The sequence below is a fragment of the Berghia stephanieae genome, chromosome 3 (assembly GCF_034508935.2).
Source record: "Berghia stephanieae isolate SIO BIC M18660-M18661 chromosome 3, UCSD_Bste_1.3, whole genome shotgun sequence".
Classification (NCBI taxonomy): Eukaryota; Metazoa; Mollusca; class Gastropoda; order Nudibranchia; family Aeolidiidae; genus Berghia; species Berghia stephanieae.
The window spans coordinates 85,448,316-85,460,691 of record NC_088362.1 but is presented as its reverse complement, the minus strand read 5'-3'; the positions used below and the strand labels follow the sequence as shown (position 1 = coordinate 85,460,691).

General features: G+C 36.8%; 1 protein-coding gene across 2 annotated transcripts in view; it reads right to left on the bottom strand.

Moving 5' to 3' along the window:
• The window catches only part of LOC144968690 (alpha-(1,3)-fucosyltransferase fut-1-like), a 23,056-nt gene extending 11,831 nt beyond the window's left edge, over positions 1–11,225 (bottom strand). The window contains exon 1 of one of the 2 annotated variants that reach the window (XM_078907270.1): positions 11,087–11,225. The gene's annotated coding sequence lies outside the window, so the exon portion shown is untranslated. Of the gene's footprint in view, positions 1–9,302; positions 9,465–11,086 lie in introns of those variants that run through there. The other variant, XM_078907269.1, reaches the window with a different exon arrangement.
• Between the last annotated feature and the right edge of the window lie 1,151 nt (positions 11,226–12,376).

The window sequence follows — 12,376 nt, the reverse complement described above, 5'->3', positions numbered from 1 at the left end:
ATTTTAAGGGAAGCAGTACTGAGGTAAATAAATAAACAAAACACAAGGAACATGTTACAATTACCTCTCTAAGTATATATCGAAATACCTCCCTAAGTAAATAAATCAGACAACGTGACTGTGACTTCCGATTCTGTAACCCCCCCCCCTTTTTCCCCCAAATCACCATACCTCACCCCTCACCCCCCTCCACAAATCAGGACATAAGGCAGGTTGTTCGAACAATGCAAAGGTTAATTCTACCTTCCTCCTTCCCTCTGCTTTCCATCATTTCCATCTGCGCCACTGGCAGCCACTAAGTGCACAAAACTCAAGTGGTGCACAGTCCTAGCCTCAGGCTTTACATTCACCATCTCACTTCTCATTGGGAATAATTACCTAATTAGTTGAATGACTCGCCTCTCACTAGCCTTTTGTTGTGTCATCGTGGATACACAAAGTTCACAGAGAACAGTCAATAGAACGCACAGTAACTGCAATTCACCCACTCCCATCTCATCTCCGTTCCCCATAAATTATGTGTGTCATGCGTACCTTCCTCTTTCCTCTCGAGTACGTAGGTTTCCTCAATTGGGTACTCAACTTGCAACTCACAACCCCGTTGTAGCAGTGTTCCAAAAAAATGTCCCCGTTATAATAGCCATGCATGATTTATATGAATTATATAGGCCGTAGAACGAGGATTAAAAAATTTCCCGTTGTAGTCGAGATTCCGTTGCAACCAAGGAAGTTATACACGAGCTGTGCTGTACCATCCATCCTGCTCTATGGCTGTGAAACATGGTCTGTGCTTTTCAAAATAAAGAGCTATCGGAAAATCCTGAGAGTTCCATATTTTAACCAAAGGGCATATAAAATGATATTTTAGAAGAGGTAGAGGATTGAACATGAGAACAGGAACCACTGTTGTCAATAGTCAAAAGAAGGAAATTGTCATGGTTTGGACACACTGTCAACCATGATAATCTGTGCAAGACTATGCAGGGCACTGTAGAGTGACAGAGGAGAAGAGGAAGACAGAAAAAAAAACTACAACAAGACAACATCAAAGAGTGAACAGGCCCGGATCTTCATAGCCGTCTGGAAAGGGCCAGAGACTGTAACGAATGGCATAAGGATGTGAAGTCATGGGAATGAGTGAGTGAATGCACAATACTTTAAGTTAGTTTGAGAGTATTTCCATTACAACAATTCAATGAGCCCATAACAACAAGTAGTATTATATATATCCCATCATTTTCGTTGTGAATCGTCATATTTTTTTGTTTGTTTTTTTTTGTGTTGACAACATAAATAATTGACTGCTATTTATCTTGAGCAACATAAAACATCTGGCTAACTAAACTTAAACATCGGTAAAATTACTATGCGATGTGATTATATATACTTAGACATATTATTTGAGTTGTTTCCCCTTGTAGGAGCTTTCGGTAAGCCTCCCAACAATTCAATTTCAGACAAATCTCTGGACTTCTCATTTTTGTCAGTTCTGTGGACATGGAAAGCTTTGTTCAATTACACACTTACAATGCACTGCAGTACTTCACTACTTGCCTTTTTATTTCTAACTGTTAGCCCGAGTTAGACTAATAAATGTTAGGCCTTCCATTGATGTTATTGTAGTAGTAGTATTGATATTGCAATTGTTGAAACGCTGTGATTATCCCCAGACACCTGTCTGGGGATAATGAAAATTCGTTATCCCCAGACACCTGTCTGGGGATAACGATATTTCGTTATCCCCAGACAGATATTTGAAACTCCGCTCTTTAAAACAATTATCCACATTCCAGAATATGGAATGTTTCTAAATGCACATAGAAATAAGGAGAGGTTAATAAAATATCTATAAAAACATAAAATTAACCAACATTAAATCAGTTGTTACTACATATAATACACAATATGCGTCGACTTCGAAGTGGGTGTCATGGCCGAATGGTTTAGTCGTCTGCCCTGGGAAGTTTTACCAGAATCGACGTTGTGGGTTCGAATCCTGGTTCCGCCACTTCTTTTTTTTTTTTTAATTCCATCTTCTTTTTACAGAACGTTGCAAGGGATAAATGTCCCATCCATCCTCCCCACCTCTTATTTTTTTTTTTTTTTTGTGCGAGTCTATTCTTTTCTCCTTTTTTTTGCCTTTTGTTCCGTTTCTGAGCATGAATTTCTTTTTTTTTTTTAATTTCTTTTTTTAAATTATTGTTTGTTTTTTTCTCCTCTATCTGACCAATTGGTCGCTCTCTGAATATTTCTGTTGGTTTGCTTTTTAATTATTTATTCTCTTTAGACACTTTTTGAGATCGGAGTGGGGACGAATATGACAATTTGCTAGAAACTAGAAAGGAACCGAGAGAGAGAGAGAGAGAGAGAGAGAAAGAGAGAGAGAGAGAGAGAGAGAGAGAGAGACAGAGTTTTAAAATAAAAAGTAGGGGGAGAGGATGGATGGGACATTTTTCACTTGCAACGTTCTGTAAAAAGAAGACGGAATTTTTTAAAAAATAAAATAAAAAGTGGCGGAATCAGGAGTCGAACCCACAACATCGATTCTGGTAAAACTTCCAGGGTAGACGACTAAACCATTCGGCCATGACACCCACTTCGAAGTCGACGCATATTGTGTATAATGTATATGTAGACGTCTAGTAACAACTGATTTAATGTTGGTTAATTTTATGTTTTTATAGATAGGGCCAAGGATTACTATACTGGAAAGGATCGACATGTGAAATATTCAGCCCCCGCTAGTGGGGGGCCGTTGGTTGGATAACGATTTCAAGCAAAACTACTACTTTTCTGCCTTGGTACAATTTCCTTGAATGCGCAATAATTGATTCTGTTCTTATAATTTCGGTACTTTATAAGAAATTGGTTAATTGGTGACCATAAGTTTTAAATAATATTTCTTATATCTTGAATGATATGAAAATATATAAAAAGTAGTGAACTATCAACAATTTTACTGGAAAGTATGAACTATTTTTTATGACGCCCTCTTACAAATTGAGTGATTGGGTTTGTTTTATATTTTTAAAATCGAAAGTACGAATCTGCTTTCAATTCCGTTTAATAACTAGATAGATCTATGGCTAATTTATCGAACCAGAATCTTTGAAAAGTGGTAAGTACCAATAATAATTGCGTAATAATTATTATTTAAGAAATGTTTAGAATTAGCATCTAGCTGTAGTTCCTGCATGACGATAGATAGACCCGTTGTCGTGCTTGCTCTGTCGAGTGGCACAGATTCAGATATGGTGATCAGACTGACATCCTGATTCGGATTTGTTTCTTATTTTATTATGGCTTGTGGCTTTATATTTATATCTTTTTTTCTATATGGTTAACTGATAAATATTGACTTTATTGTATTAGTCTAGTGTATAAGTCTAGAGGGCCCTTTGCTCGTCACGTCAACTTCACAAGTTGAACTTGAACAGTCCTTTCTACTACTAACAATACTAACAACAGTTGCTAGATAGATAGATTAGATAGTAGTCATTGCTATTGCTAGATAGCTAGACTAGAATAGTTAGTGGGTCTGATATTACCATATATGATGGAACTTGGACTCTGAATATATAGTTATGCCCATTGCATGGATCTGGTGTTGCTGATATGACTGTCAATCGTATGGGACTAGTACTCTGAATATATAGTTTTGCCTCATTGATCAAAATGATCTGAGTCTGAGATGTTACTGTTACAACAGTTACACTCACCCAACTCAATCACTCTAATTATCTCTGTGACTATGGGAGGGAATTATGGATCCATTGACTGAAAGGATTGTACTAGTAGTCTGAATATATAGTTTTGTCTCAATGATCTGAGAAGTAACTCTATTAATTAACACTTGACTACATGGAAGGGAACTATGGATCTGATTCTGATGCTACTCATTGACTGTAAGGAATGAACTATAGTATAGTAGTCAGATTTTTTATGAATGGCGCATGTTTTTCTAGTTTTTCTCAGATGTCCTTCTATCAAAAGTTGTAAAACTTTGTGTCAACCTCCGAATCAATTTCTATTTACTGAATAAACCTTTTGGCCCGTATTGTGATGCCATATCACAAAAAAGATTTCTTCTTCACGACCTATAAAAATCTACTTTAAAACCCCTGTCATAAAATTAGAGATTTTACTCTGCTAAAAATGTAAACATTTTCGCACCACAAAGTAAGATGAATTCATCGTTTTTCAAAATAATATTGTGACACGGTAGTTCCGGCTAGTGGTTATGAGTTCATATCATACTATTTTCCGAATAAAAGCAACACACATTAACTGTTATAAAGTAACAACTAATGTAGTTTGCATCCCATTTTGACTTTGTAATTTATTGCTTTTTATTTACATCACGTCATAATTACCGAAGACTGATATGAATCTCTAGCTTTAACTCATTTGAACTAGTGATTAAATACTCAAAATAGTCAAATTAACAATGAACGTTTATATTTAACTTTGAAAAATTGTATCTATGCATGAACGTTTCACACAGCATTTTAAGTTTTCTTTTAAACCTATAAACTCTTAAACAATACGATATTATACGGAATCTCTATCGGTTCCTCTCTCGTAAGGCTGCGAAAAGAAGTCCACTTTTATCTATCGATAAGTCATTAATTAAAGAGGACAGCTATGGAATTGAAATTTCACAATCAACCCTCAGTTTTGCATGTTATTGTTGTTGAACACAAGCACATATTTGTGGAAACATTTTATCATAAATTGATGAATTTCTACTTTTGACTGGTCTACATTAAATTTATGTAATCCTCTTTGGCATAAAGAACAAGCTATTTCTCAAAAATTTGAAATCAAAATAATGTTGGAAGCGCGTAATGTTCACTTTCATTTGTATTCATCAATAACGTATATTGATTGTTATAAAATGTAAACATGTCTGTCGTTCCTTCATATTCGGATTCTGTACGAACATCATATAAGTTTCAATTAACCGAACATTCCATTTTAACAAATTCTTTCAAAATGGATAAGCCGAAAATCATATTTTTGACACTATAATCATATTTAGATTCCAATACTTACTAGTTATCGGTTTTAATATAGCTGTGATAAGTGAAATTCTTTCCTATTGTTTTAAAATTCGTGAAAAAATTATTTTACTAGGACAAAATGATCCAGAGGTTCATACAAATTTTTGCAGCAGCTGTACATTGTGAATAGCTGAGAAAAAGAAGACAAAGGTGCGCCCCTTATTAAAAATCCGACTATTGTATCCCTTAGTAGATATTTTGGTATTCATCTTTTTCTTGGGATCATCCTCCGCAGATTACCTCCCTTTGTTGATATTTTACATCTCCTTTCCCCTTCATCTAATTGTTCACTTTCATCTTCATCATCATTTTACATGTACATTCATTAATCAAGCTTCTAAAGAAATCATCCTGAATCAATCACTATAAGGTCAGTTTTTAGAATATCTAACTACTCATCCTTTCCGTTTCTTGGCTACTCTTATTCACTGCTGATAATAATAATCAATAAATATTTTTTTGGACCCAGAATTCACAATCACTCTCTAAAAAGGTAGATCTTGCATAATAATGCCCCTGCTGTTATTTTGGTGTAAATTTTCTCTATTTTTTGTTGGCCCCCACTAGCGTTGCCTGAAGATTCCATATGATTGTCCTTTTAGTATAGACGTCTAGTTGTCCTTGGATAGGGCCTATTTAATTTTAATTAACTTTCCTTATTTCTATGGGCATTCAGAAACATTCCATATTCTGGAATGTGGATAATTGTTAAAAAGAGCGGAGTTTCAAATACATGTCTGGGGATAACAAAATTTCGTTATCCCCAGACAGGCGTCTGGGGATAACGAATTTTCATTATATTATCCCCAGACAGGTGTCTGGGGATAATGACAGCCTTGTTGAAAATAATCGGAAGCAGACATTGGCTGAGAAAACGGGTTTGCCTGGTCGCTAGCCCATCAAGCACACAACCGAATAGTATAGTATGGTATAGTATAGTTTTCCAGCGTATTAGGCGTTTTGTGCCTTTGCTGATCTTGGCATTCAGTTCCTCAAGATAATAGTCAATAAAAAGCCCTAACAGATCTTTTGACCTGTATCTATAATATATAAACTTTTTGATAAATTGAAGGCCCTAACCCTAACAGATCTTTTGACCTGTATATACGTCTAACCCTTTGATGGGATCTTAATGGGTGGTTCAACTATGCTAAACATGTAATCTGCTAAGTGGCTATCTAAGCTATTTTTGAAGGCGTTGACACTTGGAGCATTGGTCACCGTTTCAGGGAGACTGTTCCAGCGGTCGATCACACGTTGACTAAAGTAGTGTTGCCTAAGCGATGTGTTACACCTAGGTTTATGCAGCTTGTAATTATGACCTCTGGTTCCATTGTTTGCAAACACGAAAAGTTTACTCTCGACTTGATACAAACTGTGTGTAAACTTGTATGTTTCAATCATATCACCTCGTACTCGTCTGTATGTCATGCTTGGAATTTCAATACGTTTCAGTCTATCCTCATATTGCTTATCTTTCAACCCAGGAATTACTTTTGTTGCTCTGCGAAGCACGCCTTCAATAAGTTTCTTATCTTTCTCAAATTGTGGTGACCATACTGAGTTGCTGAACTCGAGATGGGGTCTGACTAATGCAGTAAATAGTATTTTCATAGTTGCTGCATCTAAATAGGTAAAAGATCTTCTGATGAGTCCAAGGATTCTGTTTGCCTTATTAACTTGTGTTTCTATATGCTTTGAGAATTTTAATTTAGTATCAACATGTACTCCCAAATCTTTCTCAAGTTTTGACTTATTCAGAGCTGTTCTGTCGCTACAGTGATGCTGTCTCATATCGTAGTGAAAGATTTTGTTTTTCGTTCCAAGATGTAGCACTGTGCATTTTCCAGCGTTGAACTTCAGTTGCCAATCGTCTGCCCAGTTGACTAGATTGTCAATATCTAACTGAAGACTGTCTCTATTTTCTAGATTGTTTACCTTTCTGTATACTTTAGTATCATCGGCATACATTGAACATGAGCTAGACAAAATACTTGGTAAATCATTAATGAAGATTACGAAAAGAGTTGGACCTAAGACGCTGCCTTGTGGCACTCCACTAAGAACTTCTGTCCAATTTGACACTGTGCCTTGCACGCTAACTCTCTGTTTCCTGCCTACTAGAAAATGCTTAATCCAGCTTAGAGTATTTCCTTGAACACCATGAGCTTCCAGTTTGTTTAAGAGTCTTTGATGGGGAACAGAATCAAAAGCTTTAGCAAAATCTAAGTAGATTGCGTCAACCGAAGATCCTTGGTCGAGAAACTCTGTCCAATCATTTAAAGTCTTTAGGAGGTTAGTTGAACATGACCTGCCAGAAACAAAGCCATGTTGGCATTCAGACAGTAACTTGTTGTTCTTTAGGTGAGTTATGACATAGTCTCTAATAATGCTCTCCATTATTTTGCAAACCACTGAGGTGAGGCTAACTGGTCGATAATTGCCCGGATTACTCTTGTCTCCTTTCTTGAATAACGGTGTAACTTGTGCTTCTTTCCAATCGGGTGGAAGAGTTCCTGAGTCAAGTGATTTTTGGAACAGTAACGCTAATGGTTCGGAGAGTTCTTCTGACAACTGACATAAGACGCGGGGGTGGAACATGTCAGGTCCTGGGACTTGTTCATATTGAGTTTGTCTAGTTTCTTCTTTACAGTGTCTTTGTCGAATTCTATATCTGATAGTATGTTGTTTACACTTTTTCTTTCACATGTAGGTATCTTAGTAAGATCCTCGTTGGTGAATACACTGCTAAAGAACTTGTTAAGAATATTGGCTTTGTCAATGAGGCTGTCTTATGATCATCATACAAATCCGCAATACCGTCTTTAGTCTTCGTTTTTGTTCTAGCATATGCAAAAAACTTTTTCGGGTTCACTTTAGCCATACGAGAAATAGATCTCTCATAGTCCTTTACAGCAATTCTGCATGAGCTTTTGGCTTGATTTCTGGCCCTCGTGTAATTAATATAGTCTGCACCCTCTCTAGTTTCTAAGTACTTTTTGTAAGCTTGCTTCTTTTTCTTGAGTTTTGCCAAGACTGTAGGATTGATCCACCGAGGTGAAGTTCTGTCTGAACTACTTTTAACTTTTGGTACGCTGATGTCCACTGCAGACATAACTTCAGATTTGATAATAGTCCATGCATCGAGTACAGACAGGTTTATTATTTTTTGTGTTAGGTCTGCAGCTGAGACTAATTCAGAAAGCTGTTTGTAGTCGCCTTTATCGAAACAGTAGCGGGGTTCGTTCGAGTAACATTTCTTTGTGTAACATCTAAAGTCAAAATATAAAACCTGGTGGTGACTCTTGCCTAGTGGAGCCTCATGTCTTATTGAGTCAATCATTGAATGTTCATTTGTAAAAACCAGGTCCAAAATATTTGGGGTTTGCTCTGAACGGTAGTGAGTTGGTTGCTTAACGTGCTGTGTTAAGAATGAATCCCTGACAGCTTCCATGAATTTAGAAGCAGAGTGATCTGAGTCCTTGGGGATAACTCGTTTGCCCAGTCTACTTCAGGAAAGTTAAAATCTCCCGTAACTAGAACATGTGATTTGCCTTCTGTCATTTTAACTAAAAGTTCATTAATCTTATCATTGTTTTCAAAAGAGCTATTCGGTGAACGATAAACCGAACCAACTAACATCCTTTCATTGTCTCTAAGTGTTATTTCACACCAAACGGATTCTTTGGATGATGACAAGTTGTCTGACAACTTGACTGGTTGAGCATTTAGCTTTGAACGAACCCATATGGCTACACCACGATGACAACTTTTATCCTGAATATTGTGAAAACAATCAAAGCCTGGAATCTGAAGTTCTACCGGCTCGATTTTACCTCTTTGCTGATTTTTAGGTAACACTTCAGTTATACTTATAACATCAACACTCTCAGCATCAATCGTTAATAAAAGTTCATCTCTCTTGTTGATAAAAGAATCTGAATTTGTATAAAAGCACTTTAAAATGTCCGTACGATGACGGTCTAATTTTTTGTACAAGCACTTAAAACTGTCCGTCTGATGGGGGTTAAAAACATTCTGTATATTAGAATAGGTAATAAACTTTTTTTTTTAGAGTCTGGACCTCGTCCTAAGCTCTGGTTGCCCAATCTAACTCTAACCCTAACCTATCCCGTCTACTTGAGGACACTAGATATCTACTATGTCAATGTCTGTAGTCTGGGAAACTTGCTCCATGGCCATGAGAATCAAATTATATAGATTTTTTTCTGTGCTTACCTTTGGAAGGGGTTCGAATCATTTTCGTTTTATAAAGACCACGCAATAATGGTTATATTCACATTCCTTTTTAAAAATGAAATCTAAGAAGGGGAAAAATTGAAGATAATAGGGGAGCAAAAAAAGGGTAAGTAGTCGGGTGGGGGAAATAAAGTTAAGAACGATGGTAGTTATCTCCCTTCCTAGATAATACAGTGGTTTCCATTTATAACGCGGTCCTCGGGAATCGAGCTGAGCATGCATATAGCCCAGCATGATTTAGCCGGATCGTGCTTATAAGCAGATTTGGCTTTTTTTTTTAATCTTTGTCTTTTTTAATTTGGCTAAGTCCATGGTTAATGCTCATTTTACAGTAACAATGACTTTTTCCTCCGAGTTTTCAGGCTTGAAATTACCATTGGCCCATTAAATTAAAAATATGTTTTTATTATTTTACTTGTTAAGGTAAATAAATCCTTTATTCTGCTCAATATGCACAACATTATGTCGTAAGTAGAGTAGATTAGAACCATGTGATTGATGCTTGTTTGGTTTTTGATTGGATGCGCCTGCTTATGTCGTCCTCTACTCCTACGAACTGGTTTAGACTGTTTTCGGCCATTAAGTTGAAGATAAAGTCTGATGGTTAAAATTGCTTGTTTAACATAAGTTGTGATGTTGGTTCAGAGTGCTGTATGTAGCACAAAATAAACGCGTCAACATACGCATGCATGAAATCAAGAAAGCCAAAGACAAAGAGCACATGTGTGAACATTGTCTTCATACCTCACGTCGTAAGCACACTTAAAACCTCTGTAAACAACTGTGGTCACCAAAATGACTTGTCTTGATCGATGATTAAGTAAGACTACATCTTTTGACATTCTGAGCCCTCCGTTCCGATACTCCGCTTCCAAAACCGCGTCAACGTCACCGCAAAGGAGAACTCGTATAGATGCTGTGCGCTTGGCTATGAAACTCACAACATTGCCACCCGGAAATATAACGTACCAACCACACAAAATTATGTGTAACCTTGAACGTTTATAGTCTGGTTAATACAGTTTAGTGAGAATTAATCACAAATATGGATACCAAAAATGCAATAATAAAGACCTGAGTGACGTCAACTTTGTTAAACTATAGATAGTATGAAGTTGACGGCACTCGGGTCTTTGTTATAGATAGAATGACGATGACGTCACTCGGGTCTTTGTTATTGTTTTTTTTTTGCCATCCACGTTTATGAGTAATTCTCACTTAACTGTATTATCCAGACTATAAAAGTTCATGATTACAGAGTTTTGTATGTTGATCCGTTACACTTCCGGATGGCAATGTTGCGAGCTTCTTGGCCAAGCGCATACTACCTATTGCTTTTTGTCATCCGCGTTTATGAGTAATTCTCACTTAACTGTCTTAACCAGACTATAAACGTTCAAGGTTACACAGAGTTGTGTGTGTTGGTCAGTTATACTTACGGATGGCAATGTTATGAGCTTCTTATCCAAGCGCATACTATCTATAATATATCTATCATCTATAATATAGATAGTAAGCGCTTGGATAAGAAGCTCATAACATTGCTATCCGGAAGTATAACTGACCAAGACACAAAACATATTATGTCTACGTGTGTATATGTGCGCGTGCGTAAGTATGTGTAAGAGAGAGAGAGAGAGAGAGAGAGAGAGAGAGAGAGAGAGAGAGAGAGAGAGAGAGAGAGAGAGTGCATATGTGTGACCGTGTGTGTGTAAGCGTGAGGATGCAAATGTGTGTTTCTTATATCTAATCAAATAGATTACCTTGTTGTGACTTGTCTTGATCCTCGAAAATTTGAACAAACTTTGAGTTTGAATCATTCGACCGGGTTTTCCAGTGTCTCCACAAATCTTAAGTATAATGTCTTGTAAGAAGATGTAAAACTTTTTCCTCTAATCGACGGCACTTATCTGTATTTATACGTATACGTCGCCTGAACTAATCAGGTATGTTATTTTACAGTTTTATTATTTAGTTTTTCTTGTTAAATTCACTGATACGGCAAATGAACACGAAAAGAGGTAAGCACAACACACACATTCAGCAACTGCATTGGATACATTCAGTAAGGACATAAGGGTTGATAATTGTTAAAGTTTGTCTGTCTATAGAGAAACACAACGCCATAAAGCGTAACAGATAATATTCTAGATAAAATGCTATGGCTTCCATAATGAATGTAGGACTTGACTTGACGAACCTGCCGACTTGCATAGTATGACTGACAAACTTCCTTTGCTTCTTTTCACGAGTCTTCTCTGATCTACCAAATTCAATTTTCTACTCATCTAAAGAAAAGAGGGGGAAAACCGCCCTTCCTGTCTGCCAGGGATTCCATGAAGGCGTATACAACCCATTAAACAAACGTCTGATGCCAACAGGAATCACCAATGTTGTCCAAGGTGACCAAATGTGGGGTTAATAATCTTGCGCAAGGAAAAAAAAACAAACAGAAAATGCCTGAAGCGGGACTCGAACCCAGGAGTCACAGCACAATGTTCTCGGTCACTTCACCCCTCCAAAGAAATCCTCCTCATTGTCAATCCATGAATATCGGATACTTGCCATTGTTCTGGATGCGTTCCGGACATCACTTAGTCAATTGAAATTGTTTAGTTGTCTTCTCTGTTCACGAGGAAGTTGCAACTTATTCAAGTTGTTTTGTTTGTTTGTTTTTAAGGGTTTTACGGCGCTTGCAACACATTAAGGTCATATCAGCGCCAGTAAAAAGGAAGAAAATGGGATAGTAAAAAGTTCTAGAATTACAATAAAGCATCCAAGAAAAGGGAAGACAAAGGGGAATTGGTTCAAATAGGAAACAGACGGAGATTCCAAAAGCACTCTATCAAAGTACTTAGTTTGAGATTACCTAAAAGTCTCATCCAGACACAAACACAGGTCCCCGCTAAGAGGAACACACTCAAATGTTTTACAAATCATAATATATAATATAAAGAAGGCATAATACAGTGCATAACAGAGAGATGATTTACAATGAAAAAAATATCATCTCCCAAAACTAACTATACATTCGACTGTTTTCCTCTCAGCCA